Genomic DNA, 20616 nt, shown 5'->3' on the forward strand with positions numbered 1-20616 from the left:
ATAACAGCAAACTGCCATTCCCAGATGTCACAGTGGAGTGAACAGTCAATGGGGAACTTCAAACCAGTATCTACAGGAAAACAACACATACGAACCAAATATTGAACTACAGAAGAAATCAATTCAACACCCACAAATGAAGCTGCATTAGAACATTATTTCAACACACACAGCAGCATGGAGGAGCTACGCAGAGCAAAGGAAAATCACCTATACAGTGTATTTAAAACAAACAGGTACCCAATTTCTCAGCAACATACCTCAACAAGCAGACAAAACACATCCAGAAACCCTAGTCACTCTCCCCTACATCAAAGACATCTTGGAAATGACTGCCAGACCACTCAGATCTCTTGGCATCATGGTAGCCCACAAACCCACCAACACACTAAAACAGTAGCTAATGAACTTGAATGACCCTAAACAGATAACAAGCAAAACTAATGTCATTTACAAAATATCTTGGAAGAACTGTAACAAACACGACATTGGACAAACTGGCAGAAAACTAGCCATCAGGATACATGAACATGAACTAGCTACAAAAAGACATGACCCACTCTTACTAGTATCCTCACATACAGGTGAGGAAGGACATCACTTTGACTGGGGCAACACATCCATCCTAAGACAAGCCAAATAGAGACTCATGTGAGAATTCCGAGAGGCATGGCATCCCAACCGTAACTCTGTCAACATACACATTGACTTGGATCCCATTTACCATCCCCTGAGAAAAAGACTAGGAAATGACATCACCACAGGAAATGATATCAACACAGGAAATGACATCGCCTACCCAAGGAAGCCAAAACACATAAACAGAAGGCAGGCCATGCCACCAGTGCTTCATCTGGAGGATCACGGATGATGCTACTTAGTATGATGACGAAACATCTAAAAACGAACTTTCCAGCTCAGCGAACAATCTTACAACAAGAACCTCAAGCTGAGCTACAAATCTTCTCAAAACTCACTAAAACCATTTCATGATTTGAGAAGAAATTCTTTCACTCAGAGAGTGGTAAATCTGTTGAATATGCTTCAAAAGAATGCTTTAGAGGCCATGTCACTGAATATAATTGAGAAAGAAACAAATAGATTTGTGGAATCTAAGATCTTCAGAGGATGTGGCATACAGGGGACTAATCGTTATCATATTGAATGATGGAGCAGGCTCAATGGGCTGAATAGTCCACTCCTGCTCCTAATTTCCATGTCTCCATGTTAATTACTGCCATTGAGCTGATGTAAAATCAACATATTATCCAACTGCAAGAGCTTCCCACCTGTCAGGCCGAGTTACAATTGCCCCTGAAGCTGCATTCTGTAACTGCAGGAATACCAATTATACTGCTCAATTGTTCAGTGTTTGATTATGTGTGTCTGTATACCCGTGATGCGATGCTTGATTGGTTCAGCTTGGGAATGGATGAAGAAAGGAAAGAAATTAAAACATCAGTAGAATCTGGAAAGAAAATGAGCTGGAAGCAGAAATTTTTTTTTTAGATTAGATTACTTACATTATGGAAACAGGCCCTTCGACCCAACGAGTCCACACCGCCCCGCCAAAGCGCAACCCACCCATACCCCTACATTTACCCCTTACCTACCACTACGGGCAATTTAGCATGGCCAATTCACCTGACCTGCACATCTTTGGACTGTGGGAGGAAACCGGAGCACCCAGAGGAAACCCATGCAGACACAGGGAGAATGTGCAAACTCCACACAGTCAGTCACCTGAGGTGGGAATTGAACCCAGGTCTCTAGCGCTGTGAGGCAGCAGTGCTAACCACTGTGCCACCCTGCCACCCACAATTACTCAGCTGAAAACAGAAACTAAGTAAAGAAGAAATACTTGCAGAACACAACATTGTGGTATACCATTCTCGGAAACAGTGATCTCTGTGGCGCATGCACAGAACACAAGGAACTGTCTTTCGCGGGCTTTTTTGTACATGTCATCCAGACTATAAAAACTGCTGTTACTGTTGTTCTGGAGAGACGGCCTGGTCAAGTCCCACTATTAGGGTCAAAATCACACTGCTCCCCCCTCAATCAATGGGTGGGAATCAGATAGCTTCCCAATCAGATCTGGAGTCAGGCAGGGCTGCCCTCTCTCTCTTGCCTTGTTTGTGTGCTGCATAGAGCCATTTGCCAAGTCCATCAGGAAGGATGCGAGCCTGAGAGGGGTGACTATTCCCGGCAGCGGGGGCCTGCAGGTTAAGGCCTCCCTGTACATGGGTGATGTCGCCGTTTTCTGCTCGGATCCGCTGTCCGTGCTCAGACTGATGTGCATTAGTGACCAGTTCGAACGGGCCTCAGGGGCCAAGGTAAACCAAGGCAAGAGTGAGGCCATGCTCTTTGGGAACTGGGCCGACCAATCCTCGATTGGTCAGGCAGCATCAAAGGAGAAGGAGAATCGACATTTCAGGCAAAAGCCCTTCTTCTTGAAGAAGGGCTTTTGCCTGAAATGTCGATTCTCCTTCTCCTTTGATGCTGCCTGACCTGCTGCGCTTTTCCAGCAACACATTTTTAAACTCTGATCCCCAACATCTGCAGTCCTCACTTTCGACCAATCCTCGATCCCCTTCACCATCAGGACTGACCACCTCAAGGTGCTGGGTATTTGGTTCGGGGGGGCTGGGGCGTGCGCCAAGTCTTGGGAGGAGCGTATCAGCAAAGTGAGGCAGAAACTGGGCAGATGGAAGCTACAGTTGCTCTCCATCGTGGGAAAAAACCTGGTCATCAGGTGTGAGGCACTGTCATTGCTGTTATACGTGGCACAGGTCTGGTCTATTCCCAGAACCTGTACCACTGCAGTCACCCGGACCATCTTCCAGTTTATATGGAGATCAAAGATGGACCGGATCCAAAGGGACTCGATGTATAAAGATCTGGGCAACGGGGAAAAAACACGGCCAATGCCACCCTCACCCTGATGGCCATGTTTGTGTGTGGCTGCATCAAGCTGTAGGTGGATCCCCAGTACACAAACACTAAGTGTTACTACGTACTGAAGTTCTGCCAGTACCCGGTGTTGCAAAGGGTGGGCCTGGCCTCGCTGCCGCGGAATGCTCCAAGTAGTTGGACCGTCCTTCATGGAGATGTTTGTGAAGAAAAACACCTTTGACCACAAGTCCATCAGGAAGTGGTCATAACGTAGTGGCCTTAAGACCCTTCGGGAAAAGGAGAGGGTGGATCCTATCGAGCGGTTCCCTGAGCAGACTGTCAAAGCCATTTGGCAGAATGCCTCATCACCAGAACCTTCCAACAAGCACCAAGACATGGCTTGGCTGGTGGTGAGAAGGGCTCTGCCTGTGAGATCCTTTATGCACGCCCGGACTCTCAGCTGCACCGCACGCTGCCCTCGAAGCGGCTGCAGGGGGGACGAGACTGTCACGCACCTCCTTCTGGAATGTGCCTATGCAGAAGAGGTCTGGAGAGGAATGCAATGGTGTATGTCGAGGTTTGTCCCGAGCAGCGCCGTGACGTGGGACTCCGTGCTCTACGGCCTGTTCCGTGGGAAGCACACCGAGACGAACACTAACTGTGCCTGGAGGATCATCAACTCGGTGAAAGACGCTCTTTGGTCTGCCTGATCTTCCAGGTGAAGGACTTGATCCCAACTGAGCGTTGCGGACTGGCACATTCCAAGGTCCAGGACTACGTGTTGAGCGATGCATTGAAGCTTGGGACAGCTGCCGCCAAGGCGCGGTGGGGAAAGACCACCGTGTAACATCTGCCTGCCTAAGAAGAACAGGGGGGCCACACAGTCACTTGGGCTCCACTGACGCCTCAACAGAAGAGCTGGATAGTAAATGTACAGATTCGTATATAGGAAAAATAAATTTCAATGTCTGTATGTAAAGCAATTTAATGTGTGCACAAGAATGGCATGACCAATTGTATAGAGATCCAAATAATTTTATGAATAAAGTATATTTTTGAAATTTAAAAAAAATCACACTGCTCCCCCCCAAAATCTTTTGATTTAATAGATTTGATTAACATGTTTCTAAATTTGAGTTTTAATAATTTTACTACTACAAAGGCAAAATGAAGAAAAGTTATTACACACATCCAAACCAAAACCTTCTCCACATTGTCCCAGGATATAAAGTGTACAACACCATCAACACAGTTTGAGCAGAAGTGAATTCCAAGGCAAAATGTAGAAAAACATTTTGCCATCATTGCACTTTGCAATATGACTGAAGTAAAAACCAAATGTCCAACAACCCTGCAGAAACATTCTTTATGATCCAAACTGTGAATACAGTAGTATCAAATATGCTACTTGGGCATTTTCAAACGACTTGTAGTTAACTTCAAAGCTTTCAGTATCGGGAGACCTGGATTCCTAATTGCATTAATCTGAACTGCTGCAGACTGAACAAATGAAAGACAAATCCAGAGAGAGAGAGAGCTCTGTCACTATGGACTGCAGAATGACTGGTCCAATCAGCTGGCATTTAACCCACACAGGGATTGCTGGAGAAACACAGCAGGCCTGCCAGCATCTGCAGAGAGAAGCTGAGTTAACATCTCTAGTCCAGTATGACAAAACAGCCTGCTTGACTAGCATCACATCTACAAACATCCACTCCCTCCACCACTGATGTTTGATAGTAGCAGTGTGTACCATCTACAAGATGCATGACATAAATCAAACCAATCTCCTTCGCCAATACCTTCCAAACTCACAAACAGTTCAATCTAGAAGGACAAGGGCAGCAAATACATGAGAATACCACCACTTACAATTTTCCCTCCAAGCCACTCACCGTTTTGACTGGAAATATATTGCCATTCCCTCACTGTTACTGAAAATTCTGAAACTCTGTCTACAGCAGATGGACTGCAGTGGTTCAAAACATTAACTCACCACAGTTTGGATCATAAAGAATGTTTCTGCAGGGTTGTTGGACATTTGGTTTTAACTTCAGTCATATTGCAAAGTGCAATGATGGCAAAGTGTTATTCTACATTTTGCCTTGGAATTCTCTTCTGCTCAAACTGTGTTGATGGTGTTGTACACTTTATATCCTGGGACAATGTAGAGAAGGTTTTGGTTTGGATGTGTGTAATAACTTTTCTTCATAATGCCTTTGTAGTAGTAAAATTCTCAAGAGTAATTGGGGAAGGCAATAAATTCTTGGCCAGCCACATCCCATGAGTCATTAAAAGAAAGACTCTACTTTAGAATTCTTCAGTTCTGTAATAGAATCATATCGGACTTGAAACCTTTACTCTGTTAAATGCAGAGATGCTGGGAGTATCCAGTCAGGTGCAGAGTGAGTGAGCATTAGGGGAGCAAGCAACGAGCCTTGAGGTGCAGCCTGGTCTAATCCAAAAGATGGGTGCTTACCCCGATGTCAAAGGGCAGCAACATTGCAATGAAAAGTATCAGGGCACTCCAAAGTACAGCATTGAATTGGAGAACTGTAATTAGGTTCGATTCCCTACAGTATGGAAACAGGCCCATCAGCCCAACAAGTCCACACCGACCCTCCAAAGGGTAACTCACCCAGACCCATTCCCCTACACATACCCCTGACTAATGCACCTAACACTAGGGGCAATTTAGCATGGCCAATTCACCTGACCTACACATTATGGATTGTGGGAGGAAATCAGTGCACCTGGCGGGAACCCACGCAGACACAGGGAGAATGTGCAAACTCCACACAGACAGTCATCAGAGGTGGGAATTGAACCCAGGCCCCTGCCACTGGGATTCTGTAGGGTTAACAACTGAGCCACCATGCCACCTATGTAATATAAATGGGTTTCAGATGTTCCAGACATAATGGATCAACTGGCCCCGTTCTGCAATAATTCTGTGCTTCTGTGACCTCACTTCACTGGCAATGTTCAAAAGTATCCATGATATGTTTGGTTTCTATGAGTCAAACCTCTTTGTCCAGGGTATTTTGTCTGGATGTGTACCTGACTGGCAAGCAGTACTGAATGATCAGCTTCAGCAACCTTTATTGTAATGAGGATGTAAATGAAATTACACAGCTGGTTGATAAATAAAGTAATGTTGGACCAGGAAAGGATTAAACTGCACATTTAAACATCAACTGAGACTAAGACATTGATTCACAGATTCTGCCAGATTGGTTGTTTCCAAAATTTTTCGCGTTTGTTTCAGAATCCCAGCACCTGCAGCATCCTGATTTTATTTTGAGTGTTCTGTTCCCTAGTTAAACTTAGTTGGAGCAGCTAACGGTTTCAGACTGCAGCATTAAACTGAGGTGCTTAATCAATTAGTTCATAAAATGTGATTAAAGCTGCCACAAACTGGACAGACTGTAACTGAGTAGCGAGCATTTTGGAATAAAGCACTTAGTTTAATCCGAACAGATCATGTACATTCTGTGCTGTCACAAGCTATTAAATAATGCAATTTATTTCCCAAGGGTGATTAATAGCAAGAGTTAAACTTTACAGAAGAGGAAAGATTTCTTCACAATTGCAATTAAACAACAATTCTTGACTGTCACTCAGCTGTGACTGCTATGTTATATAGATGCCACCAATTTGGAATCATCCATCAGTAATTTCCAAAGGGCATGCTCTCAATTGTCCGAAGCTTATTAAACCTCTCTGGGATTTCAGTGGATCTTCTGCTGAAATTGCAGTTGATGACCTGGAGAATCTCTGCTGAAACTCAAACCCTGTAGTGTTTTTTTTTATTGAAAGTAGAAACAGATTATGGGTATCAAAATGGTTTTACCTTCCAAAGTATAGTGCTCATATTGTTTTCATATCATCCGTGTGGATGTGAGCACCTGGAAGAGGGGAAGGAAGAAGAATGAAAATTGCACATGAACATAAACTGGATGGTTAGTTAAAGCTACTTATCCTATCAAATCTGCACTATTTTTATTCACTTGTGGGACATGGACATCACTGGCTGTCCAGCGTCTATTGCCATCCCTAGTTACCCTTGAGAAGGTGGAGATGAGCTTCCTTTTCAAACTGTTGTAGTCCATGTGCAGTAGGTTGACCCACCATGTCCACAGAGTGGGAATTCAGGATTTTGACGCAGTGCCAGTGAGGAACAATGATATGTTTCCAAGTCAGGAATGATAGGTGAGGTTCTTACCAGGTGTGGTGTTCCTATGTATCTTCTGCTCTTGCTCTAGTAGATGGAAATGGTTGTGGGCTTTGAAGGTGCTTTCTGGGGATATATATCACTTATAATCTACTATGTTATATTATTAGATGTTGGGAGAGAGTGAGGAGGAGAGTAAGAGCTGGAGAAAATGTATTTTTAGAATCATGATCATTTATGGACAAAGTAATGCTGACTGGCTATTTTTCATTGAGTTAGCTGTAAATTAATTGTCACTGCTGATTAGTTGATATTATAATCATTAATACAGCAGCATTGTTGAATTTAAACAAACACATTATAAAAGTTACATCCATGGTGACAGGAAGAGACCAACAGCTGCTCAAGCATACTCCCTGATTCAGTGAGGTCATGGGTGATCTAATCCCATCCTCAAAACTCCATTCTCACCCATAATCGATAATCTTTCATCCCCCTTGCTGCTTTCATCCCCTCTCAGCATTTGCCTTAAAAGTAATCAGTGATTCTGTTCCCTCAGTCATTTCCTGAAGAGGGTTTGATCAACTCACAAACCTCTGTGAGAAAAGAAGTTGCTTCTTCTGTCTTAAACAGTGATCCTTAGTTCTAGATTCTTTATCAAGAGCAAACATCCTCTCTCCACACCTAACTTTTTTGGGTTTTTACTTGGTTCAACCAAGTTGGGTCTTACTTTTTTTTAAATTCCAGAGGTTCAACTTTCCCTCATAAACCTTTAAACCAGCAGAGTTCGGACCCGAACAGGACAAACAGTACAGACTACAGATTCAAAAACACCAGCAACAGTTCTCCTTCAAGATCCTCCGCTCCACGCTTGCAGCAATGCGCCAGCACCTAACCTCTCTCCAGTCAGCCCTGCCTCAGCTGAGGGCCACACTCTCTCAGAATTGCAAAGGACCCACTCTGTACTACATCCTCAGGAGAATTCATACTCTCAACAAACAGTACTTCAATTCCATCTCAAACATCAAAAACTGTAAGTACAACAAACTTTTATCCACCCACCTCCATAACCAGCGCTCCTTAAACATTCCAGACCATTCTCCTGGCCTCGGAACCTATTCCACCATTAGCCATGCAGCTGATTGATGATGTCACTTCTGCCCCCATCATGGCCACTCCCACAACCACTTCCATCCCTCACAATTCCTCATGCATCACACCTGACATCACTTCTGCCCTTCACATGCTCAGTGACTTCCGCCACCCCTACTGCTGTGGTCACCACCACTTCAGCCCCCACCAGCGCCACTCACCTGCATTTTGCTGACATACCCTCCACAGACCCCACTGTCACTATCCCCACCCCCCAGAACCCCAAGGGGAACACTACCCCTCTCATGACTCCACCCCCATTACCCCACCATCACACCCACTCCAGTTACAGGTTCCGCCCCCCACTCCCAGCTCCACACCCACACCAGATCCCAGATCCCAGCCCTGCCGAGTTTTCACCATCCCCCCAGACCTCCCCCTCAATGAGGACGAACGATCAGTCCTCAGCAAAAGACTCACCTTCATCCCCCTCCATCCACGCATCAATGAATTTAATACACGCCGTGATGTCGAACAATTCTTCCGTCGCCTCCGCCTCCGAGCTTACTTTCACAATCAGGACTCCCACCCACCTTCCAAGGACCCCTTCGCCCACCTCCAACACACTGCATCCACCTGGACACCCCGCGCTGGCCTATTACCTGCCCTCGACCTCTTCATTTCCAACTGCCGCCAGGACATTAACTGCCTCAACCTGTCTACCTCCCTCCCCCACTCCAACCTCTCACCCTCACAACATGCAGCCCTCCAATCCCTCTGCTCCAATCCCAACCTCAACATCAAGCCAGCGGATAAAGGGGGCGCAGTGGTAGTCTGGCGCACTGACCTCTACACTGCTGAAGCCAAATGTCAGCTCAAGGACACCTCTTCCTACTGTCCCCTCGACCATGACCCCACCCCCCATCACCAAACCATCATCTCCCAGACTATACAGAACCTCATCACCTCAGGAGATCTCCCACCCACAGCTTCCAACCTCATAGTCCCGGAACCCTGCACGGCCCGGTTCTACCCCCTTCCCAAGATCCACAAGCCTGACCACCCTGGCCAACCCATTGTCTCAGCATGCTCCTGCCCCACTGAACTTATCTCTACCTACCTCGACACTGTCCTATCCCCCCCTAGTCCAGGAACTCCCCACATACGTTCGAGACACCACCCACACCCTCCACCTCCTCCAAGACTTCCGTTTCCCCGACCCCCAACGCCTCATCTTCACCATGGATATCCAATCCCTCTACACCTCCATCCGCCATGATCAGGGCCTCCAAGCCCTCCGTGTTTTCCTCTCCAGATGTCCCCAACAGTACCCTACCACCGACACTCTCATTTGCTTGGCTGAACTGGTCCTCACCCTTAACAATTTCTCCTTTGAATCCTCCCACTTCCTCCAGAGCAAAGGGGTAGCCATGGGCACACGTATGGGCCCCAGCTATGCCTGTCTCTTTGTTGGCGTAGAGCAGTTGATCTTCCGTAATTACACTGGCACCACTCCCCACCTCTTCCTCCGCTACATTGATGACTGCATTGGCGCCACCTCGTGCTCCCACGAGGAGGTTGAGCAATTCATCAACTTCACCAACACATTCCACCCTGACCTTAAATTTACCTGGACCATCTCTGACACCTCCCTCTCCTTCCTGAACCTCTCCATCTCCATTAATGACAACCGACTTGACACTGACATTTTTTACAAACCCACCGACTCCCACAGCTACCTGGATTACACCTCTTCCCACCCTACCTCTTCCAAAAATGCCATCCCGTATTCCCAATTCCTCCGCCTCCGCCGGATCTGCTCCCAGGAGGACCAATTCCACCACAGAACACACCAGATGGTCTCCTTCTTTAGAGACCGCAATTTCCCTTCCCACGTGGTTAAAGATACCCTCCAACGCATCTCGTCCACATCCCGCACCTCCGCCCTCAGACCCCACCCCTCCAACCGTAACAAGGACAGAACGCCCCTGGTGCTCACCTTCCACCCTACTAACCTTCGCATAAACCAAATCATCCGCTGACATTTCCGCCACCTCCAAACAGACCCCACTACCAGGGATATATTTCCCTCCCCACCCCTTTCCACCTTCCGCAAAGACCGTTCCCTCCGCGACTACCTGGTCAGGTCCACGCCCCCAAACAACCCACCCTCCCATCCTGGCACTTTCCCCTGCCATCGCAGGAACTGTAAAACCTTCGCCCACACCTCCTCCCTCACCTCTATCCAAGGCCCTAAAGGAGCCTTCCACATCCATCAAGGTTTTACTTGCACATCCACTAATATCATTTATTGTATCCATTGCTCCCGATGTGGTCTCCTCTACATTGGGGAGACTGGGCGCCTCCTAGCAGAGCGCTTTAGGGAACATCTCCGGGACACCTGCACCAATCAACCACACCGCCCCGTGGCCCAACATTTCAACTCCCCCTCCCACTCTGCCGAGGACATGGAGGTCCTGGGCCTCCTTCACCGCCGCTCCCTCACCACCAGACGCCTGGAGGAAGAACGCCTCATCTTCTGCCTCGGAACACTTCAACCCAGGGCATCAATGTGGACTTCAACAGTTTCCTCATTTCCCCTTCCCCCACCTCACCCTAGTTCTAAACTTCCAACTCAGTAACTGTCCCCATGACTTTTCCGGACTTGTCCTACCTGCCTATCTTCTTTTCCACCTATCCACTCCACCCTCTCCTCCCTGAGCTATCACCTTCATCCCCTCCCCCACTCACCCATTGCTACTTTCTCTTCACCCCCACCCTCCTCTTGCTTATCTCTCCATGCTTCAGGCTCACTGCCTTTATTCCTGATGAAGGGCTTTTCCCCGAAACGTCGATTTCGAAGCTACTTGGATGCTGCCTGAACTGCTGTGCTCTTCCAGCACCACTAATCCAGAATCTGGTTTCCAGCATCTGCAGTCATTGTTTTTTCCCTCATAAGGTAACCATCCATTCTAGGTATTAGGAGAAAGTGAGGACTGCAGATACTGGAGAGTCAGAGTCGAAAAGTGTGGCGCTGGAAAAGCACAGCAGATTAGGCGGCATCTGAGGAGTAGGAGAGTTGATGTTTCGAGTAAAAGCCCTTCATCAGGAATGCTGCCTGACCTGCTATGCTTTTCCAGTGCCACACATTTCAGATATTAGTCTAGTAAACCTCTTAACTGCTTCCAACAAATTTACATTCTTTCTTAAATAGGGAGAGCAGTACTGTACACAATACCCCAGATGTGTCCTCACTAGCACTTTATATAATTAAAAAAAAACTTTTTCAAGGGCTGAAGGCATCAGCATTCATTGCCAATCCCTTAATGCCCAGTGTACAGGTAAGAGCCAACCACATTGCTGTGGGTCTGGAGGCACATGTAGGCCAGACCAGGTAAGGATGGAAATTTCCTTCCCTACAGGATGTTACAGAGTCATATAATCATTCAGCATGGAAACAAACCCCTCCATTCCAATCAGTCCATGCTGAACATAATCCCAAACGAAACTAGCCCTATCTGGTGTTCCTGGCCCATATCCCTCCATACCTTTCCCATTCAAGTATCTATCCAAATGTATTTTAAATGTTGTAATTGTACCTGCATCCACCACTTCCTCAGAAGTTTCATTCCACATACGAACTACCTCTGTGTAAAAATATTGCTTCTTAGGTCTTTTTTAAGCCTCTGCCCTCTCACCTTAAAAATATGCCCTCTAGTCTTCAAATCCCCAATCCTAGAGAGAAAAAAGAAACTACCATTAGCTCTATCTATACATCTCATTATTTTACAAACCTCTATTAGGTTGCATTCAACCTCCTATGTTCCCATGAAAAAGGTCCCAGCCTATCCCACGTTTCTTTACAACTCAAACCTTCTCTACGGGTACCAGCCTGATGAATCTCTTCTGAACCCTCTCCAGCTTAATAATAACACTTGTATAACAGGATGACAAGAGCTGGACACAATATTCCAGAAGAGGCCTCACCAATGTCCTGTACAACCTCAACATGACTTCAGTAAACCTGATTGGTTTCTCTGACATTAGAAGATGGATTCATGGTTATCATTAGGCACTAAATTCCAATTTTGTTTTTAAAACTCAAATTCTACCATTTGCCATGCTGGGATTTAAACCCAAGTCCCCAGAACATTACCTAGATTTCTGGATTAACAATCCAGTCATAACAGCACCAGGCCATCATGTCACCAAAACTGAAGGAGAACCTGCCAATTTTGTATTCCATTCTCCTTTCAGTAACTGATAACCGTAAGACCAAAAGACATAGGAGCAGAAGGAGACCTTCAACTGATGGTCATGGATCAGGGATCACTTAGTAATCTTCATCTCTGTTTTCCTGAATTGTCCCCATGACGTTTAATTAACTTCCTTAATTGCTTGCTAATTCTACTACTCTCCTCACCGAACCTCACGAGCCCCCAGGTACCTCCCCCTGTTTGGTCAAAGGGAGGAACAAATCCGGTTGGTGGCTGGGAGGAGTGGAAAGGAGGGCGAGGGGCTGGGAAGGAAGTCGAAGAATGGGAAAAGAGGTTATTTGAAATTGGAGAACTCAATGTTGAGTCTTCCAGGCTGTAGGCTAACCAGGTGGAAGATTAGGTGCTGTTCCTCCAATATGCACTGTGTTTCATTGTGGCAATGGAGGAGGCCAAGGATGGTCATGTCGGAAGGGGAGTGGAAAGCAGAATTAAAATGGGCAGTGACTGGGAGGTCCGATCGGCCCCTGCGGGCCCGGCCGAGATGCTCAGTGAGCCGTTTCCTAAGTTTAAGTTCGGTCTCCCTGGTGCAGAGAAGACCACATTGGGAGCACCTGATGCAGTAAACTAGGTTGGAAGAGAGGCAGGTGGACCTCTGTCTCACCTGGAAGGCCTGTTTGGGGCCCTGGATGGAGGTGAAGTGAAGTGGTGTACCAGCACATTATGTATCTTTTCCCATTATTGGGGAAGGTCCTGGGGGTTCGTGGGGTTCAGTGGGAGAGTGGCACAAACCAAGGACTGTTGAAGGAAAACAGGCCATTCAGCCCAACAAGTCAAACATTAGCAAAAATTAAGATTGTTAAGTCCCCAGGACTGGACCAGATTAATCCTGGTATGTTCCAGGAAACGAGATAGGAGGCTGCTAAGCCGTTGGCGAGGATTTTTGCTTTCTCACTCTCCACGGGGGTCCTACCGGAGGATTGGAGGGAGGCGAATGTTATTCCTCTTTTCAAGAAGTGGAATAGGGAAATCCCTGGCAATTACAGACCAGTCAGTCTTACGTCTGTGGTCAGGAAGGCTTTGGAAAGAATTCTGAGAGATAGGATTGATGAGTATTTGGAAAAACATAGAGTGATTAAAGGCAGTTAGTATGGCTTTGTGATGGGCAGGTCGTGCCTTACAAATCTTATTGAGTTCTTTGAGGAGGTGACGAGACAGGGCAACGAAGGTCAAGCAGTGGATGTGGTGTAAATGGACTTCAGCAAGGCACTTGATAAGGTTCCCCATGGTAGGGTCATTCATAAAGTCAGGAGATATGGGATACAGGGAGATTTGGCTATCTGGATTCAGAATTGGTTGGCTGACAGAAGGCAGAGAGTGGTTGTAGATGGCAAGTATTCTGCCTGGAGGTCAGTGTTGAGTGGGGTCGCACAGGGCTCTGTTCTTGGGTCTCTGCTCTTTGTAGTTTTTATAAATGACTTGGATGAGGAGGTTATGGGGTGGGTTAGTAAATTTGCTGATGACTCAAAGGTTGGAGGCGTCATTGATAGTATCGAGGGCTGTTGCAGGCTGCAACATGAGATAGACAGGATGCAGAGCTGGGCTGAGAAATGGCAGATGGAGTTCAACCTGGATAAATGCGAAGTGATACATTTTGGAAGGTCAAACTTGAATGCTGAATATAGGATTAAAGACAGGATTCTTGGCAGTGTGGAGGGACAGAGGGATCTTGATGTTCAAGCGGTAGATCCATCAAAGTTGCCACTCAATTGGATAGGATTGTTAAGAAAGCATATGGTGTTTTGGCCTTCATTAACAGGGGGATTGAGTTTAAGAGCCGTGAAGTTTTGCTGCAGCTCTACAAGTCCCTGATGAGACCACACTTGGAATATTGCGTACAGTTCTGGTCGACCTACTATAGGAAAGATACAGAGGCTTTGGAGAGGGTGCAAAGGAGGTTTACCGGATGCTGCCTGGACTGGAGGACTTGCCTTATAAAGAGAGATTGACCAAGCTTGGACTTTTCTCACTGGAGAGTAGGAGGAAGAGAGGTGACCTGATTGAGGTATTCAAGGTAACGAGAGGCATGGATAGAGTCAATAGCCAGAGACTTTTCCCCAGGACAGGATTGATGGGTAGAAGGGGCCAACTGTTTAAGATATTAGGAGGAAGGTATAGAGGAGATGCCAGAGGTAGGTTCTTTACACAGAGAGTTGTGAATGCATGGAATGCGTTGCCGGCGGTGGTGGTGGAAGTAGAGTCATTAGGGACATTTAAGTAACTGCTGGACATGCACATGGATAGCAGTGAATTGCGGGGTGTGTAGGTTAGGTTATTTTATTTTAGATTAGGAATAATCCTTGGCACAACTTCATAGACTGAAGGGCCTGTTCTGTGCTGTACTTTTCTATGTTCAACATCTGCACTGACCCTCTGAAGAGTAACCCATTCAGACCCATGTCCCTCTGACTAATGCACTGAACACTATGGGCAATTTAGCATGGCCAATTCACCTGACCTGCACATTTTTGGAGTGTAGGAGGACATCGGAGCACCCAGAGGAAGCAGTGGATGTGCAAGACACAGACACAGGTGGAATGTGCAAACTCCACACAGACAGTCACTAGAGGCTGGAATCGAATCTGTGTCCCTGGCGCTGTGAGGCAGCAGTGCTAACCGCTGAGCCACCATGCCACCTATGTGTTGTCCTGACTTTGTTAGAAGCTTAAGGTATTCTGGCTGCTCCCCTGAATCAGAAGATTTGATTTTGAAGCTAACTTTAATTAATCTAAAAGTATGTTGGAAATCTCCTGAAAAACCCTAGAACTCCTCTTCACACATCATTGTGAGTGTTTCTGCGGCCCAATGGAATGTATAGGTTCAAGAAGGCAGTCAACGTCACCAAGTCCATTAGAAATGGGAATAAATACTGACCCCAACCAACGAGACCTGCTTTCCATGTCCAAATAAAAAACATACTCAGTTGTCCTCTGTTGACATGGAAATGGGCAATTCAGGATTGAGACTCAGTTAACACTCTGGAATATTGTGTGTCAGATGTTTCAGAAAGTCTTTGAATAGATACACAGTTGGAATATTATTTGAGGTCATCAAATTGTTTCACTATGAATGTGAACAGTCCAAAACATCCTTCGACATTTGGTGGGGAGAGGGATGGAAAACAGAAGCAGGAAAACAGACTCCTTCATGAGAACTGAAGATGAACTTCCCCAATATTTTATTGGATGGAACTTTAACTCATTTTGTAATTAATATCAGACAAATCACCAAGACTAATGGCATTGAGTTGGAATTGAGTATCATCAAAATCAGCATTTTGTTCTGTTTCATAGAGAACAGAAAAGTCAAATTATTCTGAAATCTGTGAATTATTATGTCTTCTAAAACCTAAACCATGTGTCTCAGTAATCCTACCCTAGAACACTTTTACCCCTATCTTTGATTGAGTTTCCTTCTGTAGGGAAATTGTCAGACACAATCTAAGTCAGTGGTTCATGTGCATCATGTAAGGGTTTGACAGATGTTTGTGCTGGCTCTTACAAAGCACCTGTGGGAGATACACTGACAAACATGTAGCTTTTTTCTTAAAGAGCAAAGTTCCAGCAAGAATTCAATGTTTCCTTTTGGGTCCTTTCATATTCCATAGAAGTGTGATAACATTCTGTCACAGATGCTGCAAACGCATTACTTTGGCAGATGGATGTGCTATTGTGTAAATCAAGTATGCTTCCGAGAATGTCATTGTGACAGTCATAATTCCCTGCCATTGCTGACATGCTTTCTCGATTCAGACAGCAAATCCATGTCAGAAGTAAATACCGTTCATCACAGATAGAATCTGATTCAACACTGATCAAAAAGCTTTCTCAACAAGCATTTAAAATGAATCAGCTTTTCAGTTCAAACATGCTCTGAGTCAATGCACGTTTGCTGACCATCCTAACCAGCTGAGAAAGGAGAAATCTTGGCATCAATTTTCTCAGAAAAAACAAGCAATTTCTTTAACTATTTGTCACATGTAAATTATCATAGTTATTATTTTTAAGTTTATTATTCAGCTTGTAAGAGTTATTTAAAAATCAGTCTCTTCATTTAATACCCTAACATTTTGATACCCAATTAAGACAATTGGGCAGAGTGTCAGGCAGAGTATCTTGAATGTGATGTGCTTTTGCTTCATTATCTTACATTATTCTCTTTCAATGAAGAACTATACTTCAGTCATGGTGGTGAACCTTAATCTTGTATTGTGTACCTAATGTACCAAGCTTTTTCTGATTTGGTTTAATTCATGTTTTTCTGAATCTCCAATACACCTTAACTAATTTACATCAACTGCCCAGTTGCTTTGTTCTCCCCTGCAGCTTCCTCAGTTATCTGTTTCTGCTTTAATTATTGTAGCTTATTTCAATACCTTGCTGTAAAACCACCAGTCAAACCTAAAAAAAATGCTTAATATGAAAGATGATTAACAAGGATTGCAATAACCACAAAATGCTGAAGGAGAAAACTTTGAGCAAAACCAGAGTCTAGCTATCAAAGATTGTTGCATTTCAAAATGATGAATTGTTTGTGCATTTGTTTGAGGTGACCTAATTACATGATTTGTGCAATATATTGGAAGTTATATTTTCTCTTCGTTTTTCCAATTGCCCCAATCTTGCTCAAATCAATAAATTCTTTCTTTTTTTTCGTCCTCAATATGTTATCGGCCTATCGCTAATACACTTCTCTTCTGAAACGCTTGGATAGATATTTTGCTCTCTGTCATTATTGGTGGTTTACTCTTGCTCCCACATAAGCCATAAGGTGGTGGGATCAAACTCTCTATGAAGGAATTGCATCAAAATGCAGGGTGATAGACAGTGCTGTACTAAGCAAAAGCTACACTGCGAAAATGTCATCTTTCAGGTGAAATGTTGAATAAGACCATAAGACATAGGAGTGGAAGTAAGGCCATTCGGCCCATCGAGTCCACTCCGCCATTCAATCATGGCTGATGCGCATTTCAGCTCCACTTGCCAGCGTTCTCCCCGTAGCCCTTAATTCCTCTAGACAACAAGAACCTATCAATCTCGGCCTTGAAGACATTTAGCATCCCGGCTTCCACTGCACTCCATGGCAATGAATTCCACAGGCCCACCACTCTCTGGCTGAAGAAATGTCTCCGTATTTCCATTCTGAAATGACCCCCTCTAATTCTAAGGCTGTGTCCAGGGGTCCTAGTCTCCTCGCCTAACAGAAACAATTTTCTAGCATCCACCTTTTCAAAGCCATGTATTATTTTGTACGTCTCTATTAGATCTCCCCTTAATCTTCTAAACTCCAACGAATACAATCCCAGTATCCTCAGCCGTTCCTCATATGCTAGACCTGTCATTCCAGGGATCATCCATGTGAATCTCCGCTGGACACGTTCCAGTGCCAGTATGTCCTTCCTGAGGTGTGGGGACCAAAACTGGACACAGTACTCCAAATGGGGCCTAACCAGAGCTTTATAAAGTCTTAGTAGTACATCTCTGCTTTTATATTCCAACCCTCTTGAGATAAGAGACAACATTGCATTCGCTTTCTTAATCACCAGACTCAACCTGCATGTTTACCTTTAGAGAATCCTCGACTAGCACTCCCAGATCCCTTTGTGCTTTGGCTTTATTAAGTTTCTCACCATTTAGAAAGTAGTCCATGCTTTTATTCTTTTTGCCAAAGTGCAAGACCTCGCACTTGCTCACGTTAAATTCCATCAGCCATTTCCTGGACCACTCTCCCAACCTGTCTAGATCCTTCTGTAGCCTCCCTACTTCCTCAGTACTACCTGCCTGTCCACCTAACTTCGTATCATCGGCAAACTTTGCTAGAATGCCCCCGGTTCCCTCATCCAAATCATTAATATATAATGCGAACAGCTGTGGCCCCAGCACCGAACCCTGCGGGACACCGCTCGTCACCGGCTGCCATTCTGAAAAAGAACCTTTTATCCCAACTCTCTGCCTTCTGTTAGATAGCCAATCCTCAATCCATCCCAGCAACTCACCTCGAACACCATGGGCCCTCACCTTGCTCAGCAGCCTCCCGTGTGGCACCTTATCAAAGGCCTTTTGAAAGTCCAGATAGACCACATCCACTGGGTTCCCCTGGTCTAACCTACTTGTTACCTCTTCAAAAAATTCCAACAGGTTTGTCAGGCATGACGTCCCTTTACTAAATCCATGTTGACTTGTTCTAATCAGACTCTGCTCTTCCAAGAATTTAGAAACCTCATCCTTAATGATGGATTCTAGAATTTTACCATCAACCGAGGTTAAGCTGATTGGCCTATAATTTTCCATCTTTTGCCTTGATCCTTTCTTGAACAAGGGGGTTACTACAGCCATCTTCCAATCATCCGGGACCTTTCCTGACTCCAGTGACTCTTGAAAGATCTCAACCAATGCCTCTGCTATTTCCTCAGCAACCTCTCTCAGAACTCTAGGGTGTATCCCATCGGGGCCAGGAGATTTATCAATTTTAAGACTTTTTAACTTTTCTAGCACTATCTCTTTCGTAATGGCAACCATACTCAACTCAACCCCGTGACACCCTTTAATTTTTGGGATATTACTCATGTCTTCCACTGTGAAAACTGACGCAAAGTACTTGTTAAGTTCTCCTGCTATTTCCTTATCTCCCATCACTTGGCTCCCTGCATCAGTTTGAAGTGGCCCAATGTCTACTTTTGCCTGTCGTTTGTTTCTTATGTACTGAAAGAAACTTTTACTATTATTTCTAATATTACTGGCTAGCCTACCTTCATATTTGATCCTCTCATTTCTTCTTACACTCTTTGTTATCCTCTGTTTGCTTTTGTATCCTTCCCAATCTTCTGATTTCCCACTGTTCTTAGCCACTTTATAGGATCTCTCTTTTTCTTTAATACATTTCCTGACTTCCTTTGTCAGCCAAGGTTGTCTAATCCCTCCCCGGTTAATCTTTCTTTTCTTGGGAATGAACCTCTGTACAGTGTCCTCAATTATACCTACAAACTCCTGCCATTTTTGCTCCAGTGTCTTCCCGGTTAGCCTCTGCTTCCAGTCTATTTTAGTCAGTTCCTCTCTCATGCCCTCATAATTACCTTTATTCAACTGTAACACCATTACATCAGATTTTGCCTTCTCCCTTTCAAACTCCAGACTGAACTCTACCATATTATGGTCGCTACTTCCTAAGGGTTCCCTTACTTTAAGATCTTTTATAGAGTCTGGCTCATTGCAAAGCACTAGGTCCAGAATAGCCTGCTCTCTTGTGGGCTCCATGACAAGCTGTTCCAAAAAGCCATCCTGTAAGCATTCCATGAATTCCCTTTCTTTAGATCCACTAGCAACATTATTTACCCAGTCCACCTGCATATTGAAGTCACCCATGATCAATGTAACCTTGCCTTTCTGACATGCCTTCTCTATTTCCCGGTACATGTTGCGTCCCTGGTCCTGACCACTGTTAGGAGGTCTGTACACAACTCCAATTATGTTTTTTTTGCCTTTGTGGTTCCTCAATTCCACCCACACAGACTCCACATCATCCGACGCTATGTCATTCAATACCATAGATTTAATTTTGTTCTTAACTAATGGAAAGTCTTCCCCTCAGAGGTGGAACAAAACAAACCTCACATTGTGCAATTTGAAGAAGAACAGAGAAGGTCCCAACAACAACCTGGCCATGTTTTATTCCTGAATGTGCAGCACTTAGAAAACAGATTAACTAAGCAACAAATTAGTGCTTGTAGAATCTTGTATGTGCAGATTGGTTGCTATGTTTCTACAATGCAATAGTGACTATATTTCAATACAGTTGCAATACAAGAGCAATGATGTTGAAATTAAGCCAGTTTGTGGAACAAAGGAATAACTTTGGAAAATGTTAATTTGACATAGGTATTCATAACTTTCATGACTTCGTTTGGAGTCAGCAAATTGCATAGACTACACACTTGAATAATGTGGCACCTTTTGGAAGAGTTGGCCCCTGACTTTTGAAACAAAATCTTTCATTTTTTTCATAAACCTGGAGCTAGTTTTTGAAATGTGACTGGTTAATCTATTTCACCATTTTTTGTTTTCTCAATTACTTGTAAGAAAGGAGATGGATCGTCTGGAACAACCATTTTCTGTTGAATTCAGGACCATGGCCAGCAACATCTGTCAGTTTCATTATCCGCCTTTCCAAAGGCCTAGCACAGAC

Source organism: Chiloscyllium punctatum, chromosome 41, assembly GCF_047496795.1.
Source record: "Chiloscyllium punctatum isolate Juve2018m chromosome 41, sChiPun1.3, whole genome shotgun sequence".
NCBI lineage: Eukaryota > Metazoa > Chordata > Chondrichthyes > Orectolobiformes > Hemiscylliidae > Chiloscyllium > Chiloscyllium punctatum.